General features: G+C 45.4%; 1 protein-coding gene across 1 annotated transcript in view; it reads left to right on the forward strand.

Moving 5' to 3' along the window:
* Positions 1-18,058: 18,058 nt before the first annotated feature.
* Positions 18,059-25,089, forward strand: part of MATN4 (matrilin 4) — a 136,697-nt gene continuing 129,666 nt past the window's right edge. The window contains exon 1 of the mRNA XM_077459568.1: positions 18,059-18,212. The gene's annotated coding sequence lies outside the window, so the exon portion shown is untranslated. The remainder of the gene's footprint in view (positions 18,213-25,089) is intronic.

The following is a 25,089-nucleotide window of genomic DNA, read 5'->3' on the forward strand; positions in this document are numbered from 1 at the left end:
ACTCAGCATTTTACCCAGAGCAGCAAATTCAACCTGTAGCCAGGTGCTTGGCTAAGAATGGAGAGGGAGAGAAACACTGGCTGCAGCTGCTCTTTGTAGCTGCAGCCCCGTGGGGCCGAACTGGGTAACACCTATATCAGCAAGAGGAAGGAGCAGCTGAAGAAATCAATAGATTGAGTCAGGCAGCACTGCACTGTGGGAATTGTAGTCTAGAGCAGTGGTCTCCAAACTGCGGCCCTTTGCTTGCTTTTATCTGGCCCTTGGGGCATTATTCTCCAACTGTCAGCAGCAGTAAGGCACAGTTCCTACCACTGACAATGGCTCAATTTCCTCTCACTGACACCAACGATGATGCACTATTCCTCCCAATGACAGCAATGTTGGGGCACTATTCCTCCCACTGACAGCAATGTTGGGGCACTATTCCTCCCACTGACAGCAATGTTGGGGCACTATTCCTCCCACTGACAGCAATGTTGGGGCACTATTCCTCTCACTGACAACAACAATGGGGCACTATTCCTCCCACTGACACCAATGATAGGGCACTATACCTCTCTCTGACACCAATGTTGGGGCACAATATCTTTCACTGAAATCAATGATGGGGCACTATTCCTCCCATTGATACCAAAGATGGGGCATTGTTTACTCCCACTGACACCACCACAGTCCAGCCCCCCTAAATTTTGAAGGACAGTAAACTGGCCTTTGGTTTAGAGAGTTTGGAGACCTCTGGTCTAGAGGAAAGAGACTCTACTGTAATCAAGAGCTTTTGAACTGCATTTCCCAGAGAGTGATTGCCAGGAGGAGGGGAAAGAGCTGCTTTTTCTTAGGCTGCACAGGACACAGCTTCCTTTTGCTATAAGGGAGACCAGAGAGCAGTGGCGTACTAACTAGGGGGCGGGGGGTGCGGTCCGCCCCAGGTGCCACACATTAGGGGGGTGTCAGGCAGCTCCCCTGTATGAAACAGTGAGAGTGGGACAGGCTTGGTAGTGCAGTCGATGTGACATGCTGAGCAGGGAGACCTCAGGCAGACTGACCCATTGTCACAATGCTCTCACTCTCTGTTTAATTATAACAGCCCAGTGAGTGAGTACAATTCCCCCCCCCTCCCCTCCACAGAGATGGAAGAGTCTGCCTTAGCTCTGCCCCCCTCTCTCCCCTGCGTGTCCCATCCATGCTCCGTGCAGCCTGTGTGCTGAGCTGCTCTGAAAGGAATGTGGGGGCGGGGACATTTAAACAGTGTGAGGAAGAACATCCAAGTAAGTTATCAGTTCTGTCCCTGTGTTCAGACTCTGCCCTCTCTCTCCCAAATCTCATTCACTCCCCCTCTTTCCTCTGTTGTCCTCCAGTATCTTTCCATCATGTCCCCATCATATTCCCATCATATTCCCATCATGCTCCCCATCATGTTCCTTTACCAGGGTTTACACTACTGTGTTCATAGACATTGCATGTGATTCGCACCGAATTGCTGTGCAAATCACATGCCATGTCTGTGCGATGCAAATTCAGCCATACAAACTGTATGGCTGAAGTCACATTTGCACCAAAATGGTGAGGGACCCTTTTTTTGGTCTGCACTGGAATTGGATTGGATGGGTGTTCACACATATGCAATCCGATTCTTGCACCATTTCACAGTTCTCACTGCGATTTGCAAACCGATCTGGGGATGTCATTAATTTTACATTGACACCCGTAGCAGCTTGCAAAGGGCAGTGTGAACAGCCAACAAGCAACATGCAATGCAGGAATCTGCACTGGAATCTCACCGATTCCTACATCGCATCGCATATATGTGAACCAGGACTCAGGTGGGTTCACACTGATGCGCTGTGGTTCAGTTGCCTCAATTTTCACTACAGTCCTACAGACTTCTATTAGGTTACACATTTTTGCACCATTTTCTGAAAGCGCACCAAATGTCCTCTATACTGAATCTTTCAGAAAACACAGTAAAATTACCCCAGCTAATAGACGTCTGTGGGACTGCAGCTAAAAATGAGGATTATATGCAGAAAAACTGCATATACCCCAACACTGCGACAAACTTCAAGACACCAGTGTGAACCCAAAGGCTTCAGGGTGCTGTGTAATGTAAAGGGGTCCTGAAGTGCAGCGGGTTGTGTAATGTAAAGGGATCCTGAAGTGTAGGGGGTTGTGTAATGTAAAGGGGTCCTGAGGTGCAGGGGGTTGTGTAATGTAAAGGGGTCCTGAGGTGTAGGGGGTTGTGTAATGTAAAGGGGTCCTGAAGTGTAGGGGGTTGTGTAATGTAAAGGGGTCCTGAGGTGCAGGGGGTTGTGTAATGTAAAGGGGTCCTGAGGTGCAGGGTGCTGTGTAATGTAAAGGGGTCCAGGAGGTGCAGAGGGTTTTGTAATGTAAAGGTGTCCTGAGGTGCACAGTGCTGTGTAATGTAAAGGGGTCTAGAGGTGCAGGGTGCTGTGTAATGTAAAGGGGTCTAGAGGTGCAGGGTGCTGTGTAATGTAAAGGGGTCCTGAGGTTCAGGGGGTTGTGTAATGTAAATGGGTCCAGAGGTGCAGGGTGCTGTGTAATGTAAAGGGGTCCAAAGGTGCATAGGGTTTTGTAATGTAAAGGTGTCCTGAGGTGCACAGTGCTGTGTAATGTAAAGGGGTCCAGAGGTGCAGGGGGCTGTGTAATGTAAAGGGGTCCACAGGTGCAGGGGGTTGTGTAATGCAAAGGGGTCCAGAGGTGCAGAGGGTTTTGTAATGTAAAGGTGTCCTGAGGTGCAGGGTGTTGTGTAATGTAAAGGGGTCTAGAGGTGCAGGGTGCTGTGTTATGTAAAGGGGCCCTGAGGTTCAGGGGGTTGTGTAATGTAAATGGGTCCAGAGGTGCAGGGTGCTGTGTAATGTAAGGGGGTCCAAAGGTGCATAGGGTTTTGTAATGTAAAGGTGTCCTGAGGTGCACAGTGATGTGTAATGTAAAGGGGTCCAGAGGTGCAGGGGGCTGTGTAATGTAAAGGGGTCCACAGGTGCAGGGGGCTGTGTAATGTAAAGGGGTCCACAGGTGCAGGGGGCTGTGTAATGTAAAGGGGTCCACAGGTGCAGGGGGTTGTGTAATGTAAAGGGGTCCATAGGTGCAGGGGGTTGTGTAATGTAAAGGGGTCCACAGGTGCAGGGGGCTGTGTAATGTAAAGGGGTCCACAGGTGCAGGGGGTTGTGTAATGCAAAGGGGTCCAGAGGTGCAGAGGGTTTTGTAATGTAAAGGTGTCCTGAGGTGCAGGGTGTTGTGTAATGTAAAGGGGTCTAGAGGGGCAGGGTGCTGTGTAATGTAAAGGGGCCCTGAGGTTCAGGGGGTTGTGTAATGTAAATGGGTCCAGAGGTGCAGGGTGATGTGTAATGTAAAGGGGTCCAAAGGTGCATAGGGTTTTGTAATGTAAAGGTGTCCTGAGGTGCACAGTGATGTGTAATGCAAAGGGGTCCAGAGGTGCAGGGGGATGTGTAATGTAAAGGGGTCCACAGGTGCAGGGGGCTGTGTAATGTAAAGGGGTCCACAGGTGCAGGGGGCTGTGTAATGTAAGGGGGTCCACAGGTGCAGGGGTTGTGTAATGTAAAGGAGTCCAGAGGTGCAGGGGGTTGTGTAATGTAAAGGGGTCCAGAGGTGCAGAGGGTTTTGTAATGTAAAGGTGTCCTGAGGTGCAGGGTGCTATGTAATGTAAAGGGGCCCTGAGGTTCAGGGGGTTGTGTAATGTAAATGGGTCCAGAGGTGCAGGGTGCTGTGTAATTGAAAGGGGTCCAAAGCTGCAGAGGGTTTTGTAATGTAAAGGTGTCCTGAGGTGCAGGGTGCTATGTAATGTAAAGGGGTCCAGAGGTGCAGACTGTTTTGTAATGTAAAGGTGTCCTGAGGTGCAGGGTGTTGTGTAATGTAAAGGGGTCTAGAGGTGCAGGATGCTGTGTAATGTAAAGAGGTCTAGAGGTACAGGGGGTTGTGTAATGTAAAGGGGTCTAGAGGTTCACCGGTTTTGTAATGTAAAGGGGTCCAGAGGTGTGTAATGTAAAGGGATCCAGAGCTGCGGGGGGCTGTGCAATGTAAAGGAGTCCAGTTGTGGAGAGGGGGTACAAAGTAGTGACAAAGAGATATTGGGGGATGCAGAGGTATGCAGGGGACACAGTGCAGTGTTTTTACATTTTAAAGTGAGGGGGGTGCCAGATATAGGAGTCGCCCCGGGTGCTGAATGCTCTAGGTACGCCCCTGGGAAGGGGCTAGCAAATATGTCATGGGTGTCTGCCATTTGTGTGCCCCTGTGAGGTGAATGAGCGAAGCCAGACCTGTGGGATGTTGGACTGATGGGTGTTCTGCCTGGCCATAGGGGGCGCTGTCACTTCTGGCAGGTATGGGGACACAGTCTAATTGGGTGCTTTAAGGTTACTTTCTCTCAGAACCAGCCCAGTGGGAGTGTAACTCTTGCTGTGCTTTCTGGGAGGGGGTACTTAAGATGGGGATGTCACGTGTGCCGATGTTCCGGTCCAGAAGTATGTTCTGACTGCATGGTCCTGGTCCTCCTGACCAGCCCCCAGGACTTCCATGGCCTGGGGTGCGGATCCACCCGACTTTACGTCTCGGGGCTGGCTAGCCCGAGGCGAGGGAACTAAAGGAAGGATTCAGAGGTGGTCCGGTGCCATACGAGGTGAAGAAGGTAACAATAAGCCCAATAAATTCAGCTGCTCCTTAGTGGGTCAGTGCTACATATATAAAGCCCAACATAAAACATTAATGAATATTTCATTTCTAGTATTTATATACTGTAGCTCTAGTCTATGCTTCACAAAGCACATAGATGCTGTATATTTACATTTTAAATGTATGCGGCTACCTATACTGACGTTGGTATTTGACTCTCTAATCCTGTAGCCAGTAGGCCAGAAAAGAGAGTCCACAGAGCTGGCAGCTGTAGGCTTTGGGCGAAGGGACGGTATGACATGTGCTGGGACTGCACAGTCACCATTTTTAGAAGTAACAGTGGCCGCTTTAAGAAAGTAGGCGGGGCTTGGGGGCAGAGCCTAGGATTATCGCCGGGAAGCCGAGCGGAAGTCGCTAGTCGGTGAGCGGAGGAGAAAGAGATTGCACACATCCCTCACCGCTCTGCATTTCCAATATGGTGGCTTCGGATGGTGTGATGGCGCAGCTGCACTCTGCACTCGAGAGGGAAGGCACTGCATGGCTTCAGGCACAGATAGCAGCCATTGCGGCAGAACGTGATGCGGCGGCCAGTGGGGGGACAGCGGTGACACCTCGGGCGCGGCGATCCAAGCCACCGAAGCGGTTCAGCCCAGACACTGGCCCAGGGGGGCCTCAGAGAGCGGCATACACTACCCCCCGGCGGGAGACCAGAACGGCTCAGATGACACCTCAGTGGGAGACCCCAGCCTCCACCCCATCTGGGGCAGGGAGAAGCAGATATGAGGTGAGTAGTGGGGCCAGGAGGAGAGGACAGGGGACGGCAGCGGGGGAGCCTTTCAGGGGTCGGCGCCCCCTGCGCGGAGCAGATGGGGCGGATGGCAGCGGCCAGCCCGGACAGCAGGGGTCGGTTACCCAGCGGGTGGGGGTCCGGCCCGCCGGAGCGGCCCCCAGTCTCAGGGGCTCTAGTGGTGGTCGGACGGGAAGCCAGGACCCCCTGCAGGAGTCGCTGTGGGGGTACGAGAGGCCAGGATTCGGCAGGACAGGAGGCGCAGGAGCCCTTCTCTGAGACATGAGGGCAGGGCTGGCGGGAAGGGGGGCTGGGACTCTAGAGCACAGCACCGCAGGCCCTTAGTTGATGGAGTTGGCCCATCCGGGTGTCGCACTCCGGGATCGCAGCCAGCTGGCAACAGTGGATGGTCGGAGAAGAGGATCAAAGACTGACGTCGGCGGTGGGTCCATGGGAGGCAGCTGTGAGGCCTGGTCCTGGGCAGCCCGGTGAGTGTAATCCTTCTCTTACAATTTCTTCATTGTTGCATGATTTGTTAGGACGGGGTAGTTCGCCTGAGGTCGCCAGCCACGGGGGGTTAGAGCTGTGGGGTCGGTAGCCCACCGCCCGCCATCGGGGGCTCAAGATGCGAGGGTGGGGAAGGAAGGCCTGGGGGGGTCTGTTACTGGGCCTGAAGGAGCTGGTTCAGAAATTTGAGCCAGGGGCGGGAAGCGGGCCAGCCCAAGCATGGAAGCAGGCAAGCGGGGTACCTACGCCCCCGGCAGCTCCTGGTGAGAAGGTCGTGGGGGGGAGGCGCTGACGAAGTTGGTTGCCTTCTCGACCGAAGGGGTCTCGGATAAGCCGGTTGATAAGGGCATGAACCTGGTGAGGTTGGCAGATTCGGCGAAGAGTGAAGTATACGTCTGCTTCGAGGGCCCACTGGGAGCACACTTGAAGTCGGAGGTGAAGGATATAGAAGGGTGAGTACATAGAGATTTTCACCCTGCTACCGCTGGAGAAATTCAACCTGGATCGGGTAAAGCCAGAGGAAAGGAAGGAGGACGAGGAGAAGCGGAGGTACAGGTTGATCCCTCGTACCTTCTCCAATTGGCTGCAGGCATTTTCCATATTGGCGAGCGTCGTGGGAGAAAAAACTCCGGAGCACTGCTCAGCTCTGTTTGGGTATCTGGAGGCCATCAGCGAGGCACACAGGACGTACGGTGGTACAGTGTGGCTCTGGTACGATGAGCAATTTCGGCAACAGATGGCGGTCCGACCGGCGCTTCGCTGGGACCACAAGGCCATTAGCTTGTCGATGAAGTTGATGACGGCGGCGAGGGCTCCGAGATAGTTTTTTCAGACGGGGGTCGGATGTTCAGCAACCTCAGGAGAACCGACCGAAAAGCGATAGGGTTTTTGCTGGCAATTTAACAAGGGCAGTTGTAAGTTTGGAGTGAACTGTCGTTTCAAGCACATGTGCTCCGGCTGCAGGGATCACACGCATTTGCAAAATGCTTTAAGAAAGGAAAGGGGCATCCCGGAGATTCTGCTAACAAAAGGGACAACTCGCGTGCGTGGGGATAGGATGCGGCCTTTCCTCAATAGATACCCCGACTGGGCGGGAGCACAATTGTTGGAGGCTGGGTTTACTTCAGGCTTTAAGATTCCTCGTTCACTGACCTTGGCACCACCCATGGCTAAAAATTTGAAGTCCGCTCTGCTGTATTCGGCAGTGGTTACTGAAAAGTTGGGCAAAGAAGTTGCGTTGAGATGCATGGCTGGCCCTTTTCGGGAGGCTCACCTCCCTAACTTGGTGGTCTCTCCGCTGGGGGTGGTGCCGAAGAAGGAGCCCAACAAGTTCAGGTTGATTCATCACCTGTCATTCCCCAAGGGGTGTTCGGTAAACAATGCCATTGCGCCTGAGGAGTGTGCGGTAACGTACACTTCCTTTGGTCCAGCGTTATGGCCAGGGGACGTTAATGGCTAAGTCAGACATTGAATTAGCTTTCCGACTCTTACCGGTTCACCCGGATAGTTTTTGTCTTCTCCGCTGCACCTGGGAGGGGGGGGGGGGAGTTCTATGTGGACCGCTGCCTGCCTATGGGTTGTTCGATTTCTTGTGCCTTCTTTGAGCAGTTCAGCTCCTTTTTGGAGTGGGCTGTCCGGGATGTGTCGGGCATCAACTCGGTTATTCACTACCTGGATGATTTCTTATGTGTTGGCCCGGCAGGCACGAATGTTTGCGTGGTTCTATTGGGAATGCTGCAACATCTGGCGGAGCGCTTCGTGTCCCTCTGGCTCCGGGGAAGACGGAAGGGCTCACGGCTTGCATCACTTTCTTGGTGATTCTGAGAGGATGGAATGCAGATTGTCCCCTGACAAATTGGAGATGCTGCAAGAGGAAATACGTGGGACTGTCGGGGTATGCAAGTTGCAGCTGCGTCAGTTGCAATCCTTAGGCAAACTGAACTTCGCTTGTCGGATTATTCCGATGGGGCGGGTCTGTTGCCGCCGTATGGCTACTGCGGGTGTCCGGTCCCCAACTCATTATGTGACCCTGAAGCCGGACCATAGGGATGACCTGAGGGTATGGCAGGAGTTCTTGGCGTCATTTAATAGGCGGGCCTTTGGATGTCCGGTCCAATTAGCAATTGGGACCTGGAAATGTTTACAAAAGCCGCGGGGTCCACGGGCTTCGGGGGCCTTCTTTAAAGCAGGCCAATGGTGCGCAGAACGTTGGCCCTCAAAGTGGTCTGAGGCCGGGTTGTTGAAGAACCTAGTTCTTATGGAACTGTTTCCCATTGTGGTGGCCATGGAACTTTGGGGGGAATCTTTTCGTAACCTGAAGGTGCGCTTCAATTGTGACAACTTAGGGGTGGTGCAAGTGGTCAATCGGCTGACAGTGGCTTCTGGGCCGGTGGTCAGACTTTTACGCCATTTGGTACTGCGTTGCTTACAGGTGCTTTCATCTACGCTGTGCACCTGACGGGGGTTGACAACACGCTGGCTGACGCTCTGTCTCGTTTTCAGTGGGACAGGTTCCCGGGGACTGGCACTGGAGGCAGAGCATCAAGGGATCAGCTGCCCAGCATGGATTTGGAGCATAGCGTTGGAATCGCAACCAAGTTGATCGAACAGTCTGTGGGTAAGGCAACATGGAAGGCCTATTCTAGGGTATGGCAGGAATGGTCGGAATGCATAGCAGCAATCGGCATGGCCCTGGGCCACGTGGGCTTGGCTCAAGCTTTGTTCTACTTTCTTAGCAAGGCTATGGATCGGTGAGTATCCGCAGCCTCCATTAACCGGAAACTGGCAGGGTTGGCCTTTTTATTTAAATGACAAGGGTAATGGGATTATACGAAAGGATTTTGGTTGAGGCAGGCAGTTAAAGATTATCGAAAAGCACATAAGCAGAGGGATGGGAGATGCCCAGTTTCTTTCAATGTGCTGTGTCGCCTGTGCCGGGCGGTAGGGACAGTCTGTAGTTCTGTTTAAGAACAGGTCTTATTTTGGGTGGCTTTTTCCTTGGCCTTTTTTGGGGCTTTCAGAATTAGTGAACCGTTTTGTCCGGCCAAGCATAAGCAAGGGGGTTTGGAGGTGGGCGATGTGGAGCCGGGCTGGTCAGGATCTGGCTACGACGGTCTAAGACGGATGAGGAAGGGAGAGGTGTGCAAGTGGAGGTGGGCAGGATCCCTGAAACTGAAATCTGTCCGGTAAGGGCGGTGGATCATTTTTTGCACCTTAGACCATGGGTCGCGGGCCCCTTCTTTGTACACGTGGATGGTTCGTTTCTTTCCAAATTTCAGTTCTGTGCGGTCCTTAAGAAATGTGTGCAGGAAGCTGGTTTCGACCCACCGAACTTTTCATCCCACTGCTTCCACATTGGGGCGGCCACGAGGCTTCCAGGGCTGGGCTCAGTACAGAGGCTGTTCGGAGACTGGGGAGGTGGTATTCAGATAGGTTTAAGTTATATGTTTTCCCGCAACTGTTGGCATGAGGGCTGTTGTTTTGAAGGGTTTGGGGAGGTTGGTGGTTATGGTGTTAGGTTTGTTTTGCGTGTGTTTAATTCTTCTTGTTCGCAGGTTATACAGCTGGCTTGGTGTGGATTCTGGGCCATTCACATGTCTTTTGGGGTACGAAGAGAGCTGACATTCGGCAGAACAGCAGACAACTTGGTATACCCAGGCATGAAGCGCAGGTTCTGTGGATCGGGGTCCCTGGTATGCGGTGGAGCAGGGTTTTGGGCGATGTCCACAGATTCTCTCACCTGAAAAGGCCACCAGGTGTCCTGCTCTTACAAGTGGGAGGGCAATGACATGGGGGCAAGGTCCATGAGGGACCTTATCAGGGATATTAAGTGTGATTTCCTGAGATTGAAGGCTTCCTACCCGGAGATGGTTTTAGTGTGGTCGGATATGGTAGACAGGACTTCGTGGAGGTGGGCGTTGTCCAATAAAAAGGTGGATAGAGCTAGGGTGAAAGTTAATAAGAAAGTAAGTAGATTCTTCCTCAGGAATAGGGGCCTGGCCATTCGTCATCTGGAGTTGGAGATTGAAATGTGGAGGTACTTACGGAGTGTTGGGGTCCATTTAAATGATGTTGGGATGGACCTGTGGGCGTTGGGCCCTCAGGAGGGAATTCAGCGTGGGTTGCATGTGTGACGGTGCTCAAAGGGATAAGGGTTTACCACATTTCGTGCTGTGGCAGTTTTTTGGGGTCAGTAGAAGAGGTTAAGTGGTTCAGGTAGGAAATATGTTGTACCCATCCATGAGATGGGGGTGGTTGGATGGTACTTCCTGGTTACAAGAGGTTAACCTGGAAGGCTTAAAAGGGGTAGGTCACTGCGCTGGTTTGGGTATAGCCTCCGAGACAGGGGATTCCGTCTAGAGGTCAAGAGGTAAAAGGTTACGAATGTAGTGCGCAGTGACCAGTATGTTTTGGTATGCTGATTACCCATGACCCTTTACAAATGTTGGAATGTTTTACAGTTGTTAAAGTTATTTATAGAAAGTTTATAATTATATATTTTGTTAATAAATTAAGGCCGGGTGGCTATTTACTCCAAATTTAGTTCGGTCGTCTGTTAATGGGGGGCCGGGTTTGGAGAGGGTTGGGTATGCTGTAAGGTTGCCTCACGCTGGGCTTGAGTCACTACAGATGTCAAGAGAGCCAATTAGGCTCTGCTGCAGTGTACATGTACTAACAAAGAGCGTACTGACAGGAGGAGAAAGAAGAGTGATGAACTCAATAATGTGCTGCTGGTTACATGTACTAACAAAGAGCGTACTGACAGGAGGAGAAAGAAGAGGGATGAACTCATTAATGTGCTGCTGGGTACATGTACTAACAAAGAGCGTGCTGACAGGAGGAGAGAGAAGAGGGATGGACTCATTAATGTGCTACTGGATACATGTACTAACAAAGAGCATGCTGACAGGAGGAGAGAGAAGAGGGATGGACTCATTAATCTGCTGCTGGGTATATGGTGTACCTTTAAAATCCCAGTTCCTCAACTCTTTGTGCCTCACACAAATAGAGCTTTATTTTGCTGGTATTTGATCATCTCTGGGTTTTTTATTTTTTACGATACAAATAAAAAAAGACTGAATTTTTTATTTTATTTTTTATATTTAAAATGTTCTGCTATATTGTAAAACATATCCAATAAATCATTTTAAAAATCGAATTTCTTCATGAATTTAGGCCAAAATGTATTCTGCTACATGTCTTTGGTAACAAAAATCCCAATAGGTGGATATTATTTGGTTTGCGTGAAACATATAGCGCCTACAAACTATGGTATACATACCCACAGCCACTTTATTAGGTACACCTTGCTAGTACCAGGTTGGAACCCCTTTGGCCTTTAGAACTGCCTTAATTCTTCATGGCATAGATTCAACAAGGTGCTGGAAACATTCCTTAGATTTGGTCCATATTGACATGATTTGGTTTCTGCAGATTTGTCGGCTGCACATCCATGATGTGAATCTCCCATTCCACCACATCCCAAAGATGCTCTATTGGATTGAGATCTGGTGAGTGTGGGAGGCCATTGGAGTACAGGGACTTCGTTGTCATGTTCAAGAAAGCAATGGTGAGATGATTTGAGCTTTGTGACATGGTGCATTATCCTGCTGGAAGGAGCCATCAGAAGATGGGTACACTGTAGTCATAAAGTGGTGGACGTGGTCAGCAACAATACTCAGGTAGACCTTGACATTTCAATGATGCTTAATTGGTACTAAGGGGCCAAAGAAAAATATTCCTCACACCATTGCACCACCACCACCAGCGTGAACCATTGATACAAGGCAGGATATATCCATGCTTTCATGGTTTTTACGCCAAATTCTGACAGTACCTGAATGTCCCAGCTGAAATCAAGACTCATCAGACCAGGCAACATTTTTCCAGTCTTCTATTGTCCAGTTTCAGTGATCCTGTGCGAATTGTAGCCTCAGTTTCCTGTTCTTAGCTGACAGGAGCAGCACCTGGTGTGGTCTTCTGCTGCTGTAGCCCATCTGCTTCAAGGTTGAATGTGTTGTGTGTTCAGAGATGATATCCTGCATACCTTGGTTGTAACGTGTGGTTATTTGAGTAATGCCGCGTAGACAAACACAAGCGTTTTTTGCGTCAGAATAAACTCTGACATTTTTTCTGACTGAGTTCCGCTGAAACGGACTTGCCTACACACGATCATACCAAAGTCCGATTGTTTAGAACTTGGTGACGTACAACACATACGACAGGACTAGAAAAAGGAAGTTCAGTAGCCAATAGCTGCCCATGCGTCGTTTTTGGTCTGTCGAAACAGCATTCAGATGAACGGTTTTCCAGATAGGAAGTGATTCCTTCAGAAAGATTAAAAACATGTTCTATTTCTAGGTCTGTCAGAATTTTCGAAAAAAAAAAAGTCAGATGAAGCCCACACACGATCGGAATATCCCATGAAATGATTCCGTCAGACTTTTTCTGCCGGAAAGTCCAACCGTGTGTACGCAGCATTACGGTTGCCTTTCTATCATCTCAAACCATTCTTCTCTGACCTCTGACATCAAAAAGGCATTTTAGTCCACACACCCCTTCCGCTCACTGGATATTTTCTCTTTTTCAGAGGACTCCAGAGATTGTTGTGCGTGAAAATACCAGTAGTTTAGCAGTTTTTGAAATACCCAGACCATTCCATCTGGCACCAACAACCATGCCACATTCATAGTCACTTAATCCCCTTTCTTACCCATTCTGATGTTCAGTTTGAACTTCATCAAGTTGTCTTTACCACTTCTAGATGCCTAAATGTATTGAGTTTCTGCCATGTGATTGACTGATTAGCAATTTGTGTTACCAAGTAATTGAACAGGTGTACCTAATAAAGTTTATATTGGAATTATAATGGGACTGCGATACTGGGCTGGTCAATCTGACATTAGCTGGGGGGAACTTGCTCACTGCCACTGACATTAATACAGTTATCAGTGCTAATAGTATACACTGTCACTGTACTAATGACACTGGCTGGGCAATGGTTAACATCTAGGATGACCAAGGGGTTAAATACGTGCCTAACTATGTGTAATGTGTGTGTTATGTTGCTTTTACTAAGCGATCTTCCTTTTTATTTCCCCCTGCTTCACGGGAAATAAAAATCCAGCAAGACTGTGTGTCACTTTTGGGAGCTCTGTATTGCTTACAACACAGAGCTCCATTTGCCTGAATGATGAAGCTGATCATTAATTGACCATTAAATGCATTACCTTTGGCAACGTCCAGGTGAATAACCCAACAGGCCCTAGAAGGGAATAGGATGGTGGCACTGAATGAGCTGTCTCCCCCGGGGTTGAGGCGGGGACACATCCCCCTCCCCCTAAGCCATAGCTGAAGAGTCTGTTGGGTTATTCCCCAGGGCGTTGCCAAAGGTAATGCATTTACATTTAAAACCTGCTCTGTCTTTGAAAGCATGATTTTCTATTTGAGACTGTACTGACCTATTTACTTATTTATTCCACCTTTTTTAGCCATTTTTGATGCATCCCACTCCTGATGATTGTCTGAAAATGCCATGAAACGCGTAGAGTCCACACTCAGGGATGCCAAGTCAAGTTTGCTTCAATCATGAATTTCATTAACTGCATTTATTATCTACATTTATTAGGATAACCATGGTCACTTGTTCTGTTTATCCATTCATTTTTTTAATTGTGATTGCTTGTACCAATCATGTCCATCCATTATATACATTAAATATGTCTATATGATTACTACTATAATTTATTATGCTTTATTTTGCATGATTTATGTATTATATATTATGATACATTATATATATCTATTACTCATTAATTGTATTTCATTTATTGGAATGATTAGCAACTCTCTACAGTTACACGGATCTTCCCAGCAGAGATAGTCACAATTAACTGGTTCCCGACGCTGATGTACGTTGGCAGAATGGCACGGGCAGGCAAATGGGCGCACCTGTACGTCCCTTTAAATTTGCCGCCCTGCCATCGCGAGCGCGCCGCCGGCGGCATGCTCACGTGCTGGTCGGGACCCCGTGAGTCTGATCGCGGGCCCCGCGGACTCGATCGCCGCGGGCATACCCGCGCTCATCTAACGGGGCGGCTAAATTGAGAAATGCCATTGTAAACAGCATTTTCCCATTCTGCCTAGCAACTAGTGACGCAAATCTCTGCTCCATGTGATTGGAGCAGAGATCAGTGTTCACTAAATGAAAGCCCGGCCCCCCACAGTTAGTAACACACCCCTAGGAACACTTAATCCCTACACTGCCACCCACTGGTTAACCCCTTCACTGCCAGTGTCATTTACACAGGAATCACTGCATTTATATAGCAGTGATTGCTGTATAAATGACAATGGTCCCAAAAATATGTCAAAAATGTCCGATGTGTCCGCCATAATGTCACAGTCACAATAAAAATCACTGATCGCCGCCATTACTAGTAAAAACAAAATTATTAATAAAAATGCCATAAAACTATCTCCTATTTTGTAAATGCTGTAACTTTTGCGCAAACCAATCAATAATCGCTTATTGCGATTTTTTTTTACCAAAAATATATATCAGCCTAAACTGAGGGAAAAAAATGTTTTTTTATATATTTTTTTATATATTTATTATAACAAAAAGTAAAAAATAATGCGTTTTTTTCAAAATTGTCGCTCTGTTTTGATTTATAGCGCAAAAAATAAAAACCACAGGGGTGATCAAATACCACCAAAAGAAAGCTCTATTTGTGGGAAAAAAAGGACATCAATTTTGTTTGGGAGCCACGTCGCACGACTGCGCAATTGTCAGTTAAAGCGACGCAGTGCCGAATTGCAAAAGTGGTCTGGTCTTTGACCAGCAAAATGGTCCGGGGCTGAAGTGGTTAATCAAATTTTAGGTATCCCAGGTCATTCTAATTACAGCAGAGCTGCTACCCGGAAGCGTGGGTCACATATCAAATACGTGATCCATCGCAGGGAGGCCACTTTGACGCCATACATGCTCGTTCGGCGGTCGGCAAGCGGTTAAACCAGACAGTGAATGGACTTTATACCAAGGTGGTGTAAGGACAAGTTGAATATGATGTTTCACCAGCCGCACCAAATCACTTTAAAAGCGATATGCAAACATTTCTAGAAATGTCTGAAATGTCATGCACAAAAAATGATGCAGCATTTGCACCAATGTTCCCATCTAAAAACAGTTTTAAAATGCTGTATAAATCATTACCAGAGTGATGTATTTACTGTAGAGAACAAAACTTCAGTTCTGTGCCAAAACTTTGGTGCCCGTGGAGTAAGTGTGCTTGAATCTGGGGAACCACTGTGTGGCAAATAACCAAACTGGTGTACGTTACTTTTACAAGCATATAGAAATGAGTGAATTTTTGTTAAGCACCTGGCATTTTTATTGTATATTTAGGACATTGTGGGGTGGAAATAACAAAAACTGGTGCACGGTGAAACATGCGCTAATTTTTATATGCAAAGTGGTGCCCGCCAATGCCTTTATTTTGCACAGTATCAAGTTCTACCAACATTTTGATTGAAATCTGAGGTAATCTTCCCAAAATGTTTTTCATCTCCTCTCCTTCCTGCAATGCTGCGACCTTGCTGTCCATCTACATACATCAACCCTTTCTTTGCTGTATTGCTGATTGTTGCTTGCTGCCCCTCCTCACTATAGAATGTACACCACTTTGGTAATGGATATTTTTATTCCGTTACATTAATCCAGCTTGGACTATTGAAAGTATGTATGTGCCATATTTGGTCAACCCCTTTGAAAGTGGAAGATTATTGTAGCAGCCATCGCTACTACAGGGATCCTCACCATCTTCCAGGTTGAGCAGAGTGGATGCCCTGCTGCTTAGTGAACACAGGAGGTCATTCATTGGGCACAGGTGCCATTCAGAGAACATTTTGGTTTTTCCCAATGAATACAAAGCATTCTCTGATTGGATATAATTTTGCTGTAAATCTAAGGGTAGATCTGAGTGGAAGCTCTGCTGATTTTATTATCCAATCATATGCAACCCAAAATGCTGTTTTTTATTTTCCTTGCATGTCCCCCTCGGATCTACAGCGACTTTACTTCCAAGTGCACTTTCAGTGTAAAGTGGATTTGCCTTTAGTAAATAAACGTCTATGTATACTTACCTTGGTCCAAGCTGGATAGGTATAACTATGTAAAAATAACCATACCTGGAATTCCTTTTTATTTCCTTATTTCTTCTATTTTATAATCTTCATCAGGGGGTAACTTGGATTTGGGGTTGGTAAAAAATAAACCTTCATACTCCATTGGTGTGATGCTGCAGCTGTCCCCTGTGGGCTCTAAGCCCGAGCGGTCATGTGATCGCTCAGTTCTCAGTCAGCTTTGAGCGGAGCGCAGTGACTGTCAATTACCGCTCCTCCATCACTCACTGGGCAGGGGAGGAGGTGGGCGCAGCTGGCTCCGGTTCTGAGCAATGTGCTGGGATGTGGAGCCAGCTGTCAATCAGCCAGCTAGGTGGATCCTGGCAATATTGGTGATATCCTTCCAGAGCCTGGAGCAGCTCTGCCACATCAGCTGGTAGCAGGCAATACCCCGTTATTAGCTGAATCTGGGCCACCGAACAGCAAATGTAAGTGCACCCCTGTGACCCACAAGAGAAGTATGGGCAAAAAATCTTTGGCCAAACTTCTCTTTTAACCAGTTAGACACATATTAACCACTTGCCGCCCACCATATAGCAATATGATCGGACGTCATATGACGTGATCAGGATAACAAGCCAGCGTGCGCGCGTGCGGGGGGGCACACAGCGCAGCAATCCGATCGCGGTATGGATCCTCTGATGCAGGCTTCTTACCACATGAACAACTGTGACAAATCACAGCTGGTCATGGTGTGAACCAGGAAGTGCCAGTAAATGGCTTTCTTTGGTTCATGCCGACAGGGAGAGCCGATCAGCGGCTCTCCCTGTCAGAGGGGGGTCTGCGCTGATAATCAGCACATTGATTATCAGTGCAGCCTCCATCAGAGGTGCTCATCAGCTGCCAATCACTGGCCATTAGCTGCCAGGCTGTGCCCCATAAAGAACTCCTGTGCCCATAAATGTGCCAATCATTGCCCATAAATGTGCCAATCAATGCCCATAAAAGTGCCAATCAGTATAACAACAGTAATGCCTGTCAGTGCCCGTCAGATGCCACTCAGTAATGCCTGTCAGTAGTTCCTCATCGTGCTGCCTATCCAATGCCATCTATCAGTGCCCATCAGTAACCACGAGTGCCGCCTACCAGTGCCCATCAGGTTTTTCTTTCAAAAATGTTGTTTTTTTTTTAGTTTGTTTAGCAAAAAATAAAAACCCCAGTGGTGATCAAATACCACCAAAAGAAATTTGTGGGAAGAAAATAATAAAAATTGTGTTTGGGCACAATGTTGCATGACCACGCAATTGTCATTCAAAGTGTGACAGGGCTGAAATCTGAAAATTGTCCTGGGCAGGAAGGGGTGAAAGTGCCCGGTGGTATTAAAGTGGTTACGATTATTTAGAACAACATTTTTCCCTGCATTCATATTAGCCACTGAATGGTGGCCACACTCAGCTTTATTATCCGGTTGATTCAATCACAATGATTGAATCTGCAAACAAACAAGTAGCCATAACTTTAGTTGATTTCACCTAAATTTAGATTGAATCCAATCAAACTGAATCATTCGGCCAGAGTGGAAAATTATTGGTTGCTTTGCATCAATTGATGGCAATGAGATACTTTGTTCAAGAAAACAATTGTATTTTGATTGCTCAAATTATCAGATGAGATGGTGGAAACAGAGATGTGATCAATAATTTTAAATCTTGAGTTATGATCGTATCTTGGCTATTGACTAAAACCTATGACATATTGATTGAAAAAATTGTCCAATATAGATCAATTATTCCTATCAGAAGAGAGTGATAAGGAAATATATCTATCATTTACTGAAGCACTTATGGCCACCATCATTTTTTTTTTTTTGAATGGATAGATAGGCAGATCCTCTGTCACTTGTAAGATCTGCCAGTCTATGGTTAGAAAAGCATCCCATGGCAGGCTGTGTGGACCCCCTCCTCCATCCACCCCTGTAGACGGTGGAGGGTGACAGCTGTAATGCTAATCTGTGTTGTTCTTTAGGCTGCTTGCAGCAGTTCCAATTTCAGAATGGGAGGGGCTCTTTTTTACCTCCCAGAATTAAAAACCTGAACAGATCCCAGCGCTCTGCAAACCAAGACTAGATCCGAGAAGGTGAACGCACATCACAGTAAGGTCCCCATTTACTCTGATTTCATTCACTGCCTTATAGGATGCCTCTGGGACAGTTCTGCTTTCTTTCTGGGATCTTATAGATTTTCTTATTTCATTCTGCAATGCTTTAATAAGTATTTAGGGGACCAGTCCATCATAGAATATGTCATACTATGTATGGGACATGGGGCTTACAGCCTAGACTCAGTCCCAGCAGGACGCTTGTCTTTTGGCTAGACATTCCCGAGTCATGGTACGACTACGGCTCAGATAGGAAGCCTTTAAACACATTTGGAAACATTCATTCATTAAGTCTACTTTGATCGTTCCTTCTTGGCAAGCAGCATTCACTAATTTGCTATTTTGGCTGTTTTCATTGCATTACTAGGAAACGTACTACAGTGAATTGGGATTAGTTTGTAACCTTAAGAGACCGTGTAGATCTGTGCGGTTTTGTGTAGCATTAGGTAAGCGCGTTTGTCATGCATCAATGTGCGTTTATGTGCTGATGCTAAACTTCAACGCGTTTGTGAATTTTGAATTTGCAGTGGATAGGGTTAAGAGCCATTGACCAAGGCTTGTAAATACCTGTAGCTAGTGCATCAAACCGCATGTGATATGCATTTTGGGATGCTGCAGTTGACTTCTATGGGCCAATGCAGGGACATTTTTTTTTTTTTTTTTTTGTGCTGAGATAGGAAAAAACATTATCTTTATTGTGGCAGACTACTAACACAGGCATTAAAATGCAACAGTGTAAATGGATCCTTGGTAATCTCAATGTAAATGGATCCTTGGTAATCTCAATGTAAATGGATCCTTAGTAATCTCAATGTAAATGGATCCTTAGTCTTCTCAATGTAAAGGGATCCATAGTAATCTCAGTGTTAATGGATCCTTAGTAATCTCAATGTAAATGGATCCTTAGTAATCTCATCATAAATGGATCCTTATTAATCTCAGTGTTAATGGATCCTTAGGAATCTCAGTGTTAATGGATACTTAGTAATATCAGTGTTAATGGATCCTTAGTAATCTCAGTGTTAATGTAAATGGATCCTTAGTAATCTCTGTGTTAATGGATCCTTAGTAATCTCAGTGTTAATGGATCCTTAGCAATCTCAATGTAAATGGATCCTTAGTAATCTCAGTGTTAATGGATCTTTAGTAATCTCAGTGTTAATGGATCCTTATTAATCTCAGTGTAAATGGATCCTTAGTAATCTCGGTGTTAATGGAACTTTAGTAATCTCAGTGTTAATGGATCTTTAGTAATCTCAGTGTTAATGTAAATGAATCCTTAGTACCTCTGTGTTGTATACGTCCAATGACAAGCTCAGAAATTCTTACTGACCTGAGTCACCATTGGATCAGTGCAGATTGTAGAACTACAACTGCTAGACCATACCAAGCTCTATCAAATAATGCTGGAACTTGTAGTTCAACAATGGATAAAACAAATGTGTGTTTTATACAGTAGAAGCTTAAATGTGATGGAGGACAGTCACTAAACAATGATGTCAGATACATTATATCATAAACCTGGGAAAGTAGGTTGAGTGACTCTAGAATATCCAGCACCTCGTCCCTGGTATTGAGAATTGATAATAGCAAGAGGATGGGATTATAGCAGTGCTTAAGTAAGGAAGTATACATATATGATAAAGTATAAATATTGATTGTTGCATACAATATAAACATAGAGGTAAGGCTCAATAAAATAATTAACAGAGCATATGCAAATTATTTTTTACTGGTCACTGGTGTCCCATAGAAACAAAGATGGTCAAAGATAGATGTTATATCCCAACATGTTTTGCCAGCATTGGCTTCTTCAGGGGATAATTTAGGTCTTTAGGTCCTAAATTATCCACTGAAGAAGCCAATGCTGGTGAAACATGTTGGGATGTAACATCTATCTTTGACCATCTTTGTTTCTATGGGACACCAGCAACCAGTGAATTTTTTTTTTCGTATGCTCTGTTAATTATTTTATTGAACCTTACCTCTATGTTTATATTGTATGCAACAATCAAGATTTATACTTTATCATATATGTATACTTCCTTACTTAAGCACCGCTATAATCCCATACTCTTACTATTATCAATACATTATATCATGGTTATTTAACAGCACCCCTCCGCTTCTAGATTGTTACAGTTCATTGTCTAAATTATTAAGTATTGTATGGAAACGTTGATAGAGATTTCCAATTTTTCATGTATTACAAGCACCCCGACATATACACTCTAATAGGCTAAGGCAGGTCATATTCTTACCATAGCATGACCATATAATTATTGTACAATCAACATTAGGTCTAGCAAAACCTAATCTTTTCAGGTTAGGTTCACACTAGAACGCGCAGCGGCTCACAGCAGGAGTCCGGTGCATTTCCAATCACTGTATCAGCTCTGATTTAAGCCCACATTTTGGGCTGAATTCGGACCTGAAATGGAACAAAATTCACACCGGAGCTTCTATGGAGACCCGGTCACAATCTCCTGCTATGCAAATTGGATGTGGGTAAACCAGCATACAATTCGCAATAGTGTGAACCCAGCCTCAGTCAATTTGTATCCAATCAGGCAGGTCCTTGCACTACATATTCATTTGCAGATCTAAGAAAGATTGTACAATCAGATTGCAACATGTATGGCAAGCTTAAAAAGTGTCTCTGCCTATTCCAACCAATTTGATTCTTCCAATGATCTGGACTTTGATATGGGCAACATTCACTTTCACAGAATAGCCATAATGACTTTGCAGTGACAATAAATGCCCAAGCAGTAAGTAACAGTCAGGGGATGAGGTTGGGCACATTAACAGAAAAAGGTTTATTCAATGTTGTGTGTATAACCAAGCTGCCAGAGCTCAGTTGGTTGTTCTTTTTTTTATAGCTGAATGGAGCACATAAGAGATACAAGACTCAATTCACAAAGCTTTAACATCCAGGATAAGGAGCTATATTTAAGCCATGTGACTGTCATGTTCAAATCTCATTGGTCTCAGCTGAAAATAACTGTCACTTTTTTAAACTACCTTAACCTTATCCTGGTGCTAAACCTCTGTGAATTAACAGTTTCTTAAACCTGCCATACACAGATGGAATTTCAGTTGATTTGTCATGAATTCGAGCCATGGAAGGCCTTGTCAGCAGCCCCGTTTTGATACACTTTGATTGATGAATTGCAGGAGCTAGGTGGAACATTGTTAGCTGAACATCAAGTCAGATGCAGTCACTGTTCATGTATTTAGACAGCTGTGGGTATTTGAATACAATGGCTGACAAGGAATATCCTTCATCCTCAATGTTTAGTGTGGGTGGAGGAATCTATCAGAATTTGTAGTACGTATGACTAGCTGAAATTTCTTGTGTTGGGCCTACGGGCTGAACCAAAGAAATCAAACAGATTCCTCTATCCATGATAAATGGATGGTCAAATATCCCACTGCTGCTATTGTACTGTGGCAGCTGGTGCCAGTAGCTGTCAGAATACTCAAAAAGTAGCTGCATCTGATTGGCAGCAGTTATTCTTCAGCTGACATAATTCCACCCAGCTCCTTCATCCTTCAGAACAAAGTTTGTCCAGCTGGGTGGTGCCCACAGGGCAACCCATAGATCATATTTCAGAAGTTTTAATAGGAAACAATGTTATCAGTGTATGGCCAGCTTTAGGCTAGCTATAGACAGGCAGATTTGTCCATGAGGATGACACTTGTGCCTATGCTATGTAGTGCCAGGACCTACCACAAATGATCTTACCATTTACCTAACTGATGGATTTGTGCAATGAATACCTCCTTTAATAATCTCTATTATTTTGAGAAACATTGGCCATATTACACAGAGGGTCATTATTATAAAATAGCCCTATACAGTCTAAATCACACCCATGTCTCCCATTGGGCCATACAATCACAGCCATGATTAAATCATTTATGAGCACAATATGAAAATATTCCAACATTGATTATCTCCTCCTAAGGTTGACCATGCACTATGCAATCCAATTGTACCCTCTCCCTAACGGTGGCCATACATGCTTGAATAAAAGATCCATTTATTTTCGGATTGATCTCTCCTGATAGGAGTAATTGATTGATAGTTAACAACCCAATCGATCAGTATATGCCACACACAGGGAAGTGGAGGTTGACCAATAGTTGGAAGATCCGATCGTAAGTTATCAATCGCCTCCCTATTTCAATCATGCAGTCTCATAAACGAATCAATCAAAATATGACCAGAGGCATGACCAAAGCATCTCAGTGCTGCCAATCAATATGATTGATAGCTTTATGCCATGATTGATTGACTCAGTTTGATCAAATGTGATGTAAATTGAGTCTAAAGCTGGCCATATACTAGTAGAATTTAATTTGAAAATTGTTGTTTTAAGAATGTTCATGGGGTCGTTAGTGGACTCAAATTGGTAATTTTTGACCACAGTGCCAGAAAATTTGAAGGAAAGATTTTCTCAAATGAAGGAATTTTTGACAGTGAATGTGGTTTTCATTCTGGAAAGTTCATTCATCCCAAAATCAAATGTTAACAGCAATTTTTTTTTTAAGTATGTTCTACTACATTTGTCATGTCATTGAAGGTTCTGATTTTTGTATGACTCTTCATACATGAAAAACCTACTAGTGTATGGCCGCTTTAATCGATTGGAAGAGAAGTTATGGTTATTTAACTGTTTGCTGATTTGATTGTTTTGATTGAATTGATCACATAATAAAATGGAAGAGGGTATGGCCACCATTAGGTCCACCATCAATTATGTAGTACAAGGACCAGTCTGTCTCATTTGGTACTAATTGTTTAGGATTATCTTTGTTACAAAGTTTTGGAGATTAGGGAGATTGTGTAAGGCAGCCCTAGATGCCCAATTCTTACCCATCGGGCCATTGTACCAGGTAAGTTATGGCTGTCCTAGCTGTAGAATTTAACAATTGACTCGACTTCTGTGTCACTTCAATTGCTTTTAAAACCCATGCGGATAACGATGTGGAACATGTGCTGTGAGTGTGTATGAAGTGTGTATGAAGTCCAGACATAAGGGAATTTATGAGTGATGTATGGTTGTATGATGGTTATGGCTCATTCTCACCCCTGGATGACTGTCCTTGATCACAGTCCCTGCCATACCTCTGCTTGGCCCACCATTCTGTTGAGTGTTGATTGTACATATACTGCCAGAGCTTAATGCATGTTAAATGATCAGCATTGTTGTGTATGATAAATAAGCCCTCTCTAGTCTGGAGACACTGCGCACCTCTGATCGGAGCCTTGGTCCCCTTATACACCAAGCCTGGGGGTAATAGAACATGACTGATGGCTTTCCATGGGGAAGGAGACACAGGAGAGAATAATTGTTTCCTTGTGTTCCACGCTCCCCGCGTGCTTATATTTATGGGCATTGCAGGCGTTCATTGATGTTTTCCATGGTTTACTGTAAAGGGATGTATTCTTATGTAAGCTGACAACTCTTTCTTCTTGGACTTTAGGATGTTTCGGAGTCAGGATAGTATACAGTTGGGTTGCCTTGTACTATGTTTGGTATGCTGACCCCTCAGACAATTTTAACACCCCAGCTGTCTCCTTCTTAGGTATATAGACAAAGGAGCTCTGTGAATAGCCTGCTGGGGTGTAGGAATTTTACAGATGCTACTGGAAACCTGCACTGCCATGGAAGCACTCATTTACATTATATACTGTACAGGGATTGTATCAAATATTCTTTGCTGTTTATCCTTATTTTATTGTTAGGCTCCATTCACACTAGCGTTACTCCAAAGTCGCACGATTTCCAGTTTGGAGGCGAGACTTTGCGACTTGGATCCAATTCTACACTCAATGGATCTAAAAGTCGCAACAAAGTAGTGCAGGCAGCTTTTCAATGTTGCTACTGCTTTTCACATTTGATCACCTTTTTTTTTTTCCAAATGCCAGTCCCTCTATGTACCAATATAGCATTAATGTACTTATTTTACAAAAATAAAACAGCTTTCCATTAATTCTATACATGCTTACCTCACTCTCTTCATAGCTGTTTAACTACTTTCCGACCAGCCGCCATCGTTATACAGCGGCAGGTTGGCTCCCCTGTGCGAATCACCGTAGGTGTCCGGTGGCTGCTTTAAGAGGTATAGGGCGCACGCCTGCCGCATGATGTAGGAGCCAATGCGCGTGCCTGGCGGCCTCAATGTCTGCTGGGCACCCGCGATCGCTTCTGACAGAGACAAAATGGAGATCTGTCAATGTAAACAGACAGATCTTCGTTCTGTCAGGGAAGTAGAGTGATCATCTGTTCCTAGTAATTAGGAACAGCAATCGGTCTCCTCCCCCCAGTCAGTCCCATCCACCCACAGTTAGAAAACACACTGAGGGAACACATTTAACCCCTTGATCATCCCCTAGTGTTAACCCCTTCTCTGCCAGTGACATTTATACAGTAATGATGGCTATTTTTAGCTCTGATCACTGTTATACATTATATATTTATAATGTCAATGGTCCCAAAATAGTGTCAACAGTGTCCGATCTGTCTGGCACAATGTTGCAGTCCCGATTAAAAATCGCAGATCGCCGCCATTACTAGTTTTAAAAAAAATTTCAAATAATAAAAATGCCATAAATCTATTTTGTTGATGCTATAACGCAAACCAATCAATATACGCTTATTGCAAAAAAAATTTACCAAAAATATGTCGAAGAAAATATATCAACCTAAACTGATGAAGAAATTATTTATTATAATTTTTCTTTTTGGGATATTTATTATAGCAAAAAGTAAAAAAAAATGTTTTAATTGTCACTCTTTTTTTGTCTATATCACAAAATATATATCACAAAAAATAAAAACTGCAGAGGTGATCAAATACCA

This window comes from Lithobates pipiens, unplaced genomic scaffold (assembly GCF_037356315.1).
Source record: "Lithobates pipiens isolate NorthernLeopardFrog02 unplaced genomic scaffold, aLitPip1_a1.2 Scaffold_28, whole genome shotgun sequence".
Taxonomy (NCBI): domain Eukaryota; kingdom Metazoa; phylum Chordata; class Amphibia; order Anura; family Ranidae; genus Lithobates; species Lithobates pipiens.